The sequence below is a fragment of the Rhinichthys klamathensis genome, unplaced genomic scaffold (genome assembly GCF_029890125.1).
Source record: "Rhinichthys klamathensis goyatoka isolate OS25496 unplaced genomic scaffold, OSU_Roscu_1.1 h1tg000098l_1, whole genome shotgun sequence".
Classification (NCBI taxonomy): Eukaryota; Metazoa; Chordata; class Actinopteri; order Cypriniformes; family Leuciscidae; genus Rhinichthys; species Rhinichthys klamathensis.
The window spans coordinates 5,807,704-5,819,924 of record NW_026606637.1 but is presented as its reverse complement, the minus strand read 5'-3'; the positions used below and the strand labels follow the sequence as shown (position 1 = coordinate 5,819,924).

At 37.2% G+C, this 12,221-nt stretch overlaps 1 protein-coding gene across 2 annotated transcripts in view; it reads right to left on the bottom strand.

The window, feature by feature from the left end:
- The window catches only part of LOC130086678 (inactive N-acetylated-alpha-linked acidic dipeptidase-like protein 2), a 398,589-nt gene that overhangs the window by 244,724 nt on the left and 141,644 nt on the right, over positions 1-12,221 (bottom strand). The window lies entirely within an intron of this gene.

Here is a 12,221-nt window from a genome sequence, read left to right as displayed (position 1 = left end):
TCTTTGCTCACAGACTGACAGCTGACGTTCAATCACCAGAAACATCAGTAATTTAACGCCTTTCGACTACCCAACAGAGCCATCAATTAAAGTAGAGGGGAATGCACCGTCTTTGGCTTTTCCTCAGTGATTGATGTTACTGTGAAAGTGGAAAAGATGCTTCTTCACATGCCCTGCTTCCACTCTAAACATGCACCAAATGGGTCAATGACATGATGCTAATTTTTTGAGCCAGGTCAAAAATGCAATTTCTGTGATTTATTATTATTATTATTGTTATTATATTTTTAATTTAAAAAAAATTGTGAAGTGGAAGCAGGAGCATAACGGGAAAAATGACAGGTTTATACAACTGTCCAAATACCATAATGGGTGGGGGAAAGTAGAGAACAAAGGGGAAAAGGCATATTTAAAGGGGTCATATGATGGTTTTAAAAAGAACATTATTTTGTGTATTTGGTTTGATGCAATGTGTTTAGATTCAAAAAAGTAATTATTTTACACATACTGTACATTATTGTTGCTCCTCTATGCCCCGCCTTTATGAAACCAATACATTTTTCACAAAACTAATCGTTCTGAAAAGCGCGGTGTGCTCTGATTGGCCAGCGATCCAGTGCATTGTGATTGGCCCAAAAACCTGAAGCGTGTGACGAAAATGTCACGACCCATACCATTTGGAACATCAGCTCCCAAAGCAATAATGACATGGTAATAATGTCGGTTCTATCAATACAAGCCCGATTCTGATCCGGAAAATGCAGATGTCCAAGCTGATCGATCAACTTTGCCAGCGCGACTGGACCAGATCGTATCAGATTGATAAGGTTTTATTTCATTGGGGACATAATTACTGATTATAATGACTTTACTGTCTTTTTACGCGTCGCGCCGCGCTACGGGGGGAGAACACTATGTAAACATATGTCTGCTTTTGTGATCGTAGAAACGACAAGCAAGCGCTACTCTATACTGCTACTCTTATATGTCATAGACCCATTGGAATATTGATAATACAACGAGTGTCATTGACTAATAAATGCTTAACAGTTCCCTTACTTAAGTGCATTTCAGCTGGATTCACAACAGGACCATAACCACATTGTTTTAACCATGCCCTCATTTTATTTTTTAGAGTTTGATTTATGCTAGGACCAACACTGTTACTCGCTGAACTACGGTCAGTGGATAGCAAAAACCTTGTGTATTTCTGGATTTATCTTATCAATATTTATGAAACCCGTCAAAACAGCATTTATGTTTCCCTGGAATAGGTAAAGACAGGCTGAGTAGATCATGTCCCGCCCAGTGGTGGAAGGCCCAGGTACTGCTTGGGGCAGCTGAGAGAGCATGCAGGGAAAAGGAAGAGTAATGGCACCTATCAGAAGATGCCAGAAGTTTCTTGGCCTTACTCCCACAAGATTTCTCCAGCATGGATGGTGTCCTCTCCATTACAAACCCCTAATATACCATGGGCACCTCATGGATGTCACAAGCTGTTAGACCTACAGCAAATTGCCTGCACAGAGCACACTGTACATCGAGTTAAACTGATCTGCTGCACTAGAAGCGAGGAACAGCCAAAAATCGACACATCTATTTAATTTAATTTTAAACCAATTGCTTAATTCGCTATCAATGATGCATTAGAATTATTAGATCTAAAATAATAACTCTACACCACTTTATATGTGCACATGTAGATAATATTCTAAGAAAGTCCTATTAGCAAGGATTCTAAATCTAATATGACAACACATAATTTTAATTCATATTATTAATGATATTTCTCTTTTATTCTAGATAAAAACAAACAAACAATAGATCATTTGACAGGATTATCAAAACTTTGTACGATTCTATCTTGAATGTGTGTCCAAAAAAAGCTGTTTTTTCCACTTGTTTATGCTTAAAAAGAAGTGCAAATATCTGTTCTCTGGAAACAAGCCATTATCATCTTACATAGTTTTGCTTCTCAAGTAAATTCATCTTGTTTTATGGATGTTTAGACATTTTTTACTGGTAAACAAGACAAAGATACTCATTAAGAATATGATTTTTTGCTGTGTAGTGCTGGTAATTATAAGAAATAGATATTGTCTCCACACTAATTAAACATAACAAAAGTAAACTGCAATGGCACAGCAAATATAATGAAAAAAATACAGATGTCTTTGCGCTCAGTGTTTATCATCATCATGTTCTTTTGTCTTCACAGGGGGTGAAGACGAGGGAAAGTACAGAAAAACGAGCAGGAAACGAGAAGAGAGACATCTCACAGTGTTGTCTCGCTTACCTGTCATCACTTCTGACATGACCTTGTCAGTTACCTTAGTTAGAAGGCATGAAACTAGCTGTCAGTCATGTTGCATCGGGCCAACAACACAAGTCCAAAAAGAATAAGTTTGCAGCTAATGAAAACAGACATCCTCCATCCTCTATCATACCTCACAAAACACTTATTTTACAAAATAGTTCGATCAAAGGAATTTCTTGGAAATAAAGTAAAGTACCAGACTATTACCAGAGTGTGTGCATAGAAACCCCAGATTTTAAATTCTGACAGTTTTTATAAGGACGAAGACTTTTACCATGTCAGAGCTGATGGATTTCAATTTTACAGGTTCCCAGAGCTAGACAAAACTTGTCGTCATTATCCTACAGAAATAATTCTGAATTCATACAAGGTGAAACACAATATAGGCCTGTGGCAGAAATAGGCTATGCCACCAAAAGCATCACTGGGCCCTTGACAGCATAGAAAAGCACTATTTTCATATGACTTATGAATAAAATATGCATCCTCAGGGGTACATGCTACATGTCTCACAGGCCTCATTCACAATAAATTCAAAAATATACAGGCATTTCCAAGAGGTCAGACAAGTCCACAGTGATATAGGGGCAGATTGTTTTTTTTTTCCTCTGAACTGCAAGGTGGATGTTAAATATTGCTTTGCTGGTGACCTCCTCCAGCAATTTCTGTTAAAACAACACTTATGCATGTTTTATGTTTGTCTCAAAATGGGAAACTGAAAGAGAGAGGGAAACTAATGCTGCCCAGCGGTGAATCTATGAATAAGGTGTCATTTGTGCATTCAGATCAATGCACACAGGTGAGACGGATACCAAAATAATGAAGATAAAGCCAAATCAAAAAGACAAATCACTTGATTACGAAAAAAACATCGGCCCCCAAGCATCTAATCAATTACCCAAGTCTATTACGTTCCATACGGAGAAGAGGAAACAGACAGGGAGAATACTTTTGAATGGCTCGAAAGTAGCATCAGCGTTATTGAGGATATCTATCACACTAAACTAAAGACAGAGATATTGTATCTGCCTCTATAGGCTGAAATGCTGGATCAGACACATTTGCTAAAAAAAAAAAAAAGGCAGGCAATCCAGCTTGAACTATTTCAAATGGATTATGGCTAGCACTTAAATCATTAAAGCCAGAATTAGACTAACAATCATTCATTAAAATTCTCTGAAATGCAGAAAGGAGGAGTGGTTGTCTTTCATAAAGGCACTCTGCTAATGGCGACGGCGGAATGACCAAACATCCTGTTTTGTAGGAGTGAAATCAATAGCACTGTAAACTGGAACATAAAGCACAACCTCTAAGACCAGGTGATCCAGAGACTCAAAGTTTTTCCACTTTCTCCCATAGGTACCTATTAGAAACATAGACTTAAACTGGGAATTTGAGAAGACGCATTTATGGGCTTAGGGTTTTATAGGATATTGCCGTCGCCAAGTGTTCCTTGAAAAACAAACCGTAAAAAGCCATTGTTTAGTTAATTAGTATCATGGGGCACAAAAGGATGAGAGCTGCTTTTTCAAACACCTCATCTGGCTAGGGCTAAGAATTAGCCCTTAGAAATGACAGCTTGTGCATACAACTTCAAAGGAAACATTACATGTATTTAGTTTGTGTTTATCTGGTAATGTGCAATTGGTAAACAGAATAATTTATCAAGTCTAAGAAATATACAATGTAAACTAAGAAAAAGACCTCTCCAAAAGCTTTCGGCTGTCTCGTTTGAAGTGCTCAAAGCCAGTGCGTCGACAGAGATGCAAAGCACGCGTGTTTGTTAACCTTATTTTTTTAGGAAGCCACTGACTCCTACGGGATTAATTGTGTTCATGTTGTGATACAGTGTTTTAAAAGAGCATATTATTGATTCTGTGCTGAAATGTTGCTAGACATGAAAAACGTGAACTTGAAGACTCTCTTTAAATGATCGTTATAAAAAACTTAAATAAATACAGTTATTTATTTTGCGGAGCTGTACCCTGATATTACAGAGAAAAAAAAAAAGGACAAATAAATCCAATAAATTTTATTTAAAAATTCATACTTAAAAAATAAGCAAATAATTATAATAAATAATATAAATATTCCAGAGAATAAATGATATATGCATGTATAAATATATCTGTAATTTGACCAAACACTGAAAGATTATGACAGGTCTACAATCAAGTAGAGTGATCTTTGAACGTGACAGTATCTCTAGTCATAGCACAAACCTCCATCCGCTACAATTTGCGGAATGACAAACTCAAGCATGTTTGACCAAACAATGAAACGGCGACCTTGAATCCCATTTAATCTGAAGGCCGTATTCCCGGCTCAGTCAGAAAGTGTTTGATCTTTACCATACATGACAAATGGACACCGGCCGGGGGCTTCATTCTTACAAATTGCATACACGTATGTGTCTCTGAGATAAAGCTATAGCCCATATATTGCTTATTATTCTCAATAGCCTTATTAGTTGATATCAGATAGCACTGGATTTTTCCGAGACTCAATAGCGAAGGATGGATGGCTAATTTGGCATCCAGCCTGGTTTATCACACACATTTGGTTCAAGTGTTGATTTGTCTAACCAGGTTTGATGTGAAGGCAATTATAGAAGACAAACATGGCTTCCTTTCCTCTCGCCCAATCCAATTCGACAATTGATATCATCTCTGAATATTTATTAATGATCATAGATAGACCACTGATCAAAGAGAACAGCACTTGCTTAGCCTGCATTCCCCAATGATTCGAGTCTTATCAAGTTCCTCTTTGTTAAAGTCACTCGGAGCTACTGAGAGAGTGTCTATATATAGACAAAACCACACTGCTGTTCCCGTGTACACAGATCAGTCATTATCTTCCTACCCTGTCACAAACAGAAGTCACCTTTTGTTGCAAATAAGGTCTTTTCCATCTGTAACACACTGATAGATGGACACAGAGCCTATCAAACGTCACTGGCAAAACATACAGAAGTATTAAGGAGCTTTTTGATTCAGCAAGACCGACCTCTACAGGGCTATTTTACAACAAAAATATATCATACACCTGGGCAATCATGCACAAAGACAGAAGTATACACAAACATGATGGACATGACACACAGGCTGTTGACTCAACTGTGATGTGTTGGGCAGGTGTAATTGGCCGTCATCTCACGGCGCTCACTGGAGAATGGAATTTCTAGGGTCTGATGAAGAGATCGGACAAGCTCGTGTGTCTTCCCATCAGAGCATACAGTACATGTCCCAAAATTGTCTGAGGCTAAACGGAGCAACAACATCAATGGCCCAACACATTAATGTCTTTCAAGCATCTTAACTTCATGCTATTTTCAAAAAAAAAAAAATCTTTTGTTTAAATAAGTGCACTTATACAAAGCTACTTACAAAATAAATAAATATCTTGGCATGAAATTATATATATATATATATATATATATATATATATATATATATATATATATATATATATATATCAAACCTAACCTTTCATTGAAGTAAAATAATTGAAAGTGGGGGGGAAATCACATTATGAAATAAATGTTTTTCTCCAAAACACGTTGGGAACAATTATTTGCCCCCTTTTATTAAATACTTTTTGCAACCTCCTTTTGCCAAGATAACAGCTCTGAGTCTTCTCATATAATGCCTGATGAGTTTGGAGAACACCTGACAAGAGATCAGAGACCATTCCTCCATACAGAATCTCTCCAGATCCTTCAGATTCCCAGATCCATGTTGGCGCTTCTTCTCTTCAGTTCAGCCCACTCATTTTCTATAGGGTTCAGGTCAGGGACTGGGATGGCCATTGCAGATGCTTGGTTTTGTGCTCAGTTACCCATTTTTGTTTTGATTTTGATGTTTGTTTTTGGATCACTGTCCTTGTTGGAAGATCCAAACATGGCCCGTTATAAGATTTCTAGCAGAGGTTGTCAGGTTTTGATCTTTTATCTGCTGGTATTTGATAGAATCCATGATGCCATGTATCTGAACAAGATGTCCAGGACCTCTGGCAGAAAATTAGGCCCACAGCATTAAAGATACAGAAGAGTATTTCATTTTACATATGGGATCCTTTTTTATCCCTGTGTGCACCAAACCCATGTTACATGTTTGCTGCCAAAAAGCTCTTTTTTATTTCATTTCATCTGAGGGGGGTTATTTTGAGAGAACCACCGGCTGAATGTACATTATCCCTTACATACTGTATATACCACTCAAAACAGGACGACATCGGACTCTGTCTTGAGTCCTTCTCAAGTCTGAGATCAAATCTATGTTTTCTTGGTCTTGTTATTGACTCGAGAGCATTTAGACTCTATCTTGATTTGGACTTAACGCTGTGGATACATCTTGCACATATAATTTGCTCTCTGAAATCATATCATGGTTGCTTATGGTTCATGCAAAACCAGGATTCATTCAACACAAAAGAAATCATAGGACCTAAAACAGTTCCATTTACACCTGGCCACATATACAGTATGTGTCTCCGCAAAACGGATATATAAATCCGATCTTCAATTCCCGTGCTATTTGCAAATTTAATCGAGTTCACGTCAACGAAAGCTACCGATATGAGCTGCATTTTATTTATCATCAGCTTATTTCAAGATCATAGAACGCAATGAGTGAGAGAGCAGCATCAGCACTGGTAAGATCCTTTAGTCTCACAACTTTTAAAGAAGATGATTGTGTGTTGAACATCGGTCTGGAATGCATTTCAGACCACCTCCTGAAGTTGTTTGAGTGATCAGATATAAATCTGTCTCAAAAGCATTTCGGAGTGCATTTACACCTGGTCTTTTCATGATTGGATAGCTATCCACTCAGAGAAAGCGCATGAAGTGACCAGGTGTAAATGCAGGTAGGCCCAAATTTAGACTGTCTGAATTCAGATCCTCTTCAGGTCTCTGACTTAACTTGGACTCTTGAATAGGACTTAACCTACAAAAGTCTCAGCCTGTACTCAGACTCAAATGAGTTGTCCTCAACCGATTTGTACTTTATCTACCCCTAAAAGATCATAGTAGTTCCTTCCAAATGGTAGAAAAACTATGTGTATCGTAAAAAGTGTCTAAACAGTAGTACAATATAGGATTTGCTCTGATTTGTATTTTTCTGAGCTCTGCTTTTTTACCACAAGAGTTGCAACCTATCTTTAAAAAGCTCCTGCTTTAAATAGACTCTTTATTTATATTTTGAAAATGTACTCTTAAATATGTTCAGGGCCATTTGGCAATGTGAGGAGGCTGGAGTCTCTGACCATCTGGTTAGTGGGCACCCTCCTCTACCCCATTCTACTCTTGCCCTGCGTTACAGACCCCTGTGTTTCAATCCAATTCAGTGCTCCAGCTACCTGGCAGCCATCTCCCTCAGACCTTGCCAACAGATGGCTCTGCAGCAGGTAATAATGACCCAAGACAAACTCTTAAATTGATTATGCCATCGTTAGGGCATAAATACAAAGTATCGGCCCTGCAGAGTGGAAAAATGGCTCAGAGTCAACAGGCACTCACATAAGAGGCTTATACTGATTCAGAAGTGCACATGATGGGAGAAGACGTAAAGGAAGATGAATGCAGACTGATTGACATAGCTTACATAGGGTCTGTTGAGTAATCATGTAAGGGAATAATTAATAATCCTATTCAAAATTCAAAAATAAAAAAGACCTTGAAATGTGAAGTAGAGGTAATGGTGGCCCTCTGAGAGGTTTACATGGACATAAGGTTCAGCCCAGAATGTCCAATTATTGATAAGTACTTCTTGACACTTATTGAAATGCGAAAAGCTAGTGGACTTTCTACTTGGATACAAATCTGGGCTGGCAGCCAAAGGGTTACTAGTTTGAACCCAACATAGAGTGACCCAAAAATTCTCCAGTGGGGATTGAAGTTACTTTGGGGGAAAACGTGAATACTTCAGAGATGTCCAATCTTGCTCCTGGAGAGCCACTATAATGTATCCAGCAGAGTTTAAATTAAACACATACCTGAAATAGGGCCCTATGAAATTCATTTTATTTATTTAAATATTTTAATTTAAATTCCATGTTTTCTGTTTCAACCTTTTTTCTGAATTAATTTTTTTTATTTAATTGTAATTGTAATAACCCAAACAGATGTTGGAATTTAATTCCTAAAACTTTAAAAATATATATATATATATTAAAATGTAAACAAAAATGGCCCTATGAGATGTTTTATTTTTCAGAAATTCTGTTTTATGATTTAATACAAAATTCTAGTAACACCTTAGTTTAGGGTTCAATTCACCCTAATCTAAAGTGTGACCAAAGTTATTATAAAAAAATTGTGGCAATCAAATGAATGCATAAAACAATTTAATGAATCCTTTAAAATGTAACCAAATGACATTTGAACAATCCCCCCCCCCCAAAAAAAAAACAACCTTTTCTGCGTCATAGGGCCCTACTGAACAAGCAAGGTCTTTAGAATTACATAAACAATTAAAAGGCAAGTGTGTTGGGGGCCAAAAAAAACAACCTTTTCTGCGTCATAGGGCCCTACTGAACAAGCAAGGTCTTTAGAATTACATAAACAATTAAAAGGCAAGTGTGTTGGGGGTCAATTCTCCAGGAGCAGGATTGGACATCAGTTGACAACTTAAAATTAGCAAAAGACCAGCCTGGTTGCTACAAAGCAACAACATGGTCACCATTTTCATACTGTTTCCTGGAAAAAAGACCAGTTCGCTGAGTATTTCACTTAAAAACAAGGGTTACAGCAGCACTATACTCCGAAGAACCATCAATAGGTTTTGGTAATTGCAAAACTACCCTGCGAAACAATGACAAATACTTTGTGGTATGAGAGGGCCCTGTAGGGAACGTACGGCTTTTCTTTATCACTCCTCTAAAGCCTCTTGTGTCACAGTTCTCCATTCATACTCTTAGAGATCGAGAATGATACAGGGGACGGTCATATTTCAGACCACTAAACATGTCTTTAATCATGAGGAGAGTCCTTCTGCTTGGAAAGCCATGATTTGAAGCTTCAGTGTCAGGTGCAGTGAGAGCTGATAGCTCCTCTCTGGGTGAAGAGTGTTGGATCATTTAGAGAAATCTATATTCTCTGGCCATTCATTTTGCTGCAGGAATGAAGCATTTCCCCCGAGGGAGAAAGAGAGAGCTCTCTCAGCAAATAATCCCCTTGCAGCCACTTCTTGCGCACGAACCCCCTTGGAGTATTTATCTTCTTCTGAAGGAAATGTTTGCATGGGTGTCATACATAACCTGACAACATAACCTTTAGTACATATTTCTTTCCCACCTGTAAAATATTTGCTAGACTAGTCAAAATTCAAAATGCACTCAGTACTTTTAAGTTGTGCTGGTTTTTATGGCTTCTTGGACTTATCTTGTCACGTAGGGGTGTGGATGTAGCATTACGGAAAATCTAAAGTTTTCAAATGTCATTATACTGTAGATATCTGCTTGGAAATTAGCCGCATTTAATGTATTCTGACAGAAAGTGCTCAGCAACATGGGTGTCAAACATCATGGCAAGACATGTGATCTCAAAATGGCCGCCCTCACAAGGAGACCCGGTCCATGTAAAGTAAAACAGCTGTTATTAAGCTGCTGATCTGTTCATCTCATATGAGAGTATATCATTTTAAATATTTCTTTCAAAAGTAGTATTCATCTTATTATGTAAACCTTTTTAATGAACACAAAATATACTGAGTGCACCTTTAAAAAGAAAATTGAAAACTAAAAAGATATGCTGAAACTATATAAAAATAACCCTGGAACAGGAGATTCTCTTCTTGCCTTGAGTCCTGAGCAAAGGGAAGTATTCCTATCTGTTTCAAGGTTCTCTTTGAAATGCGGCAGTAGGGTCACCTCAAGTGGCCTTTCCTGCCAGGGGCTCTGTGTCTGTAAAATAAGATTTCTTATTTTACTTTCGATTTTCACTAACTACAAAACTTTGAGGAATATTGTCTTTTCCCGCAGTAGATATATTCTTAAAAAAATCAGTGAGTTACCATATCTACTATATTAATTAATCCTGACAAATACTTAATCTCTATCTTTTTTCTTAATTCCCCCAAGGACTAAACAAGATGTTGGGGTGGCAATGAACCCATGTTGTGCAAATGAAAGACGGCAGTGGGAATAAAGAGCTGCCATGGGGCTCCACTGACCTTGCGTTTATTCAGAAGTACATAATGCAATAATCACCTCCGCATGTGTGATAGATTTTAGCCACCTCGCTCCATTAATCATCAGCTGTGGATGGGAATAAATTGAATTAGCGCTACGAAAAGCTCACTTCTCTCAACTGCAAGCAATGAAAAACAATTAGTGCGTTTGAAAATGAGCTTGAAACTAATGCAATTGATTAACAGATTAATAAATATTTCATCTCTGCTACCAAGAGCTTCTTGTTCAACGTATCAATGCGGCTGTTTTATAATTAACCTCTACACTGTGGTTAATGTGGAAGTGATGAATATCATAGCTTTAACATTGTTCTAATGTACAGCTAAAGTGTAATTAGAGATTACTTGAGATTATTTGAATAATTCTAAAAAATATTACAACATTAAATAGTTATCACTTGTGGCTGTAGTACAATAAAGCACACGGCATGAATAATCCAAGGAAACAGTCCAAAAATCCATGCGGGGAAAACACAGGAAAAAAGGCAAAAGACAGAACAAAGAAATGAACAAAACTTATACCAGAACTTTATACCAGAATACATAAACATGGATAAAACTTGCATGGATTAATTAACTTATTAATTGACAACAGGTGAAAATACTCATTCAAATGCGCATGCCTATAGACTATAAGCAATATGCATGTGCATGCCATCACTGTTCACAGATTCACGTTTTTTTTAGTTTACACTGAGACGATAACGGTATCGTTTTCAAAAACTTCCACTTGTTTACAAAAGTTTGCATTTTCAGTCCACCAAACGCTGTTGTTGAGGAAACGAACGGTTGAACGCTAAAAATGAATGCTGAACGCTGAAAATGAACGCTGTTGTTTTAAAACGCATAAATAATAAGTCTATTGACCCTATAAGTCAATTTAGGATGACAGGAACAAACAATGAAACAAAGCATAATCCTGACAATATGTCATATAAAACAGGTGTAGACGTTGGGCATTGCTGCTGAGTAATATACGAGGGGTCAAAGGTAACCATAATCAGTGTTGGGGAAAGCTACTTTTAAAATTAATGCGTTAGAATATTGTGTTATTCCCTAAAAAAGTTACTAATTGTGTTACTTAGTTACTTTTTATAAAAAATGTAATGCTTAAGGTTACTTTTGCATTTCTGTTTCTCATGTGGGATGGGCTTGCTTGTTTGTTTTTTAATAACAAAAATGTTCTATTTTTGGCAAATGTAAAGGCCCTTTAACACCAAAAGTGAATTGAACAAGTTTCCGGCGAAGGAAATACAAATTCATTACTGTACAATTCAAACAAAACTTTAAACTGTGCTGTCATTCTGTGCCACAGGACAAGATAGTTCAACACTCACAATGAAAGACAAATGTGACGTTTATCAAAGGCAAGTTTGCTTATTGGCATGATTGAATTGGATCATCGGAGGTCAGGAGCAAAGACACTGGTTAATATTCTGAGTTTGCACACACAGTGCACACAATACCTCTGAACCTTACTTTCAATGTCTCTCAACATTGGGACAGGAGAGGTGTCAGTCAATTAGTGGGAAAACAAAGTAACTTCCATTACTTATTTGAAAAAGTAACGCAGATATTTTGTTGTATATTTAAAAGTAGTGTTACTTTACTCCTTACTTAAAAAAGTAATCTGATTACGTAACTCACATTATGCGTTACCCCCAACAATGACCATTATTATAACTGTAGATAATAATGATGGCATGAACAAG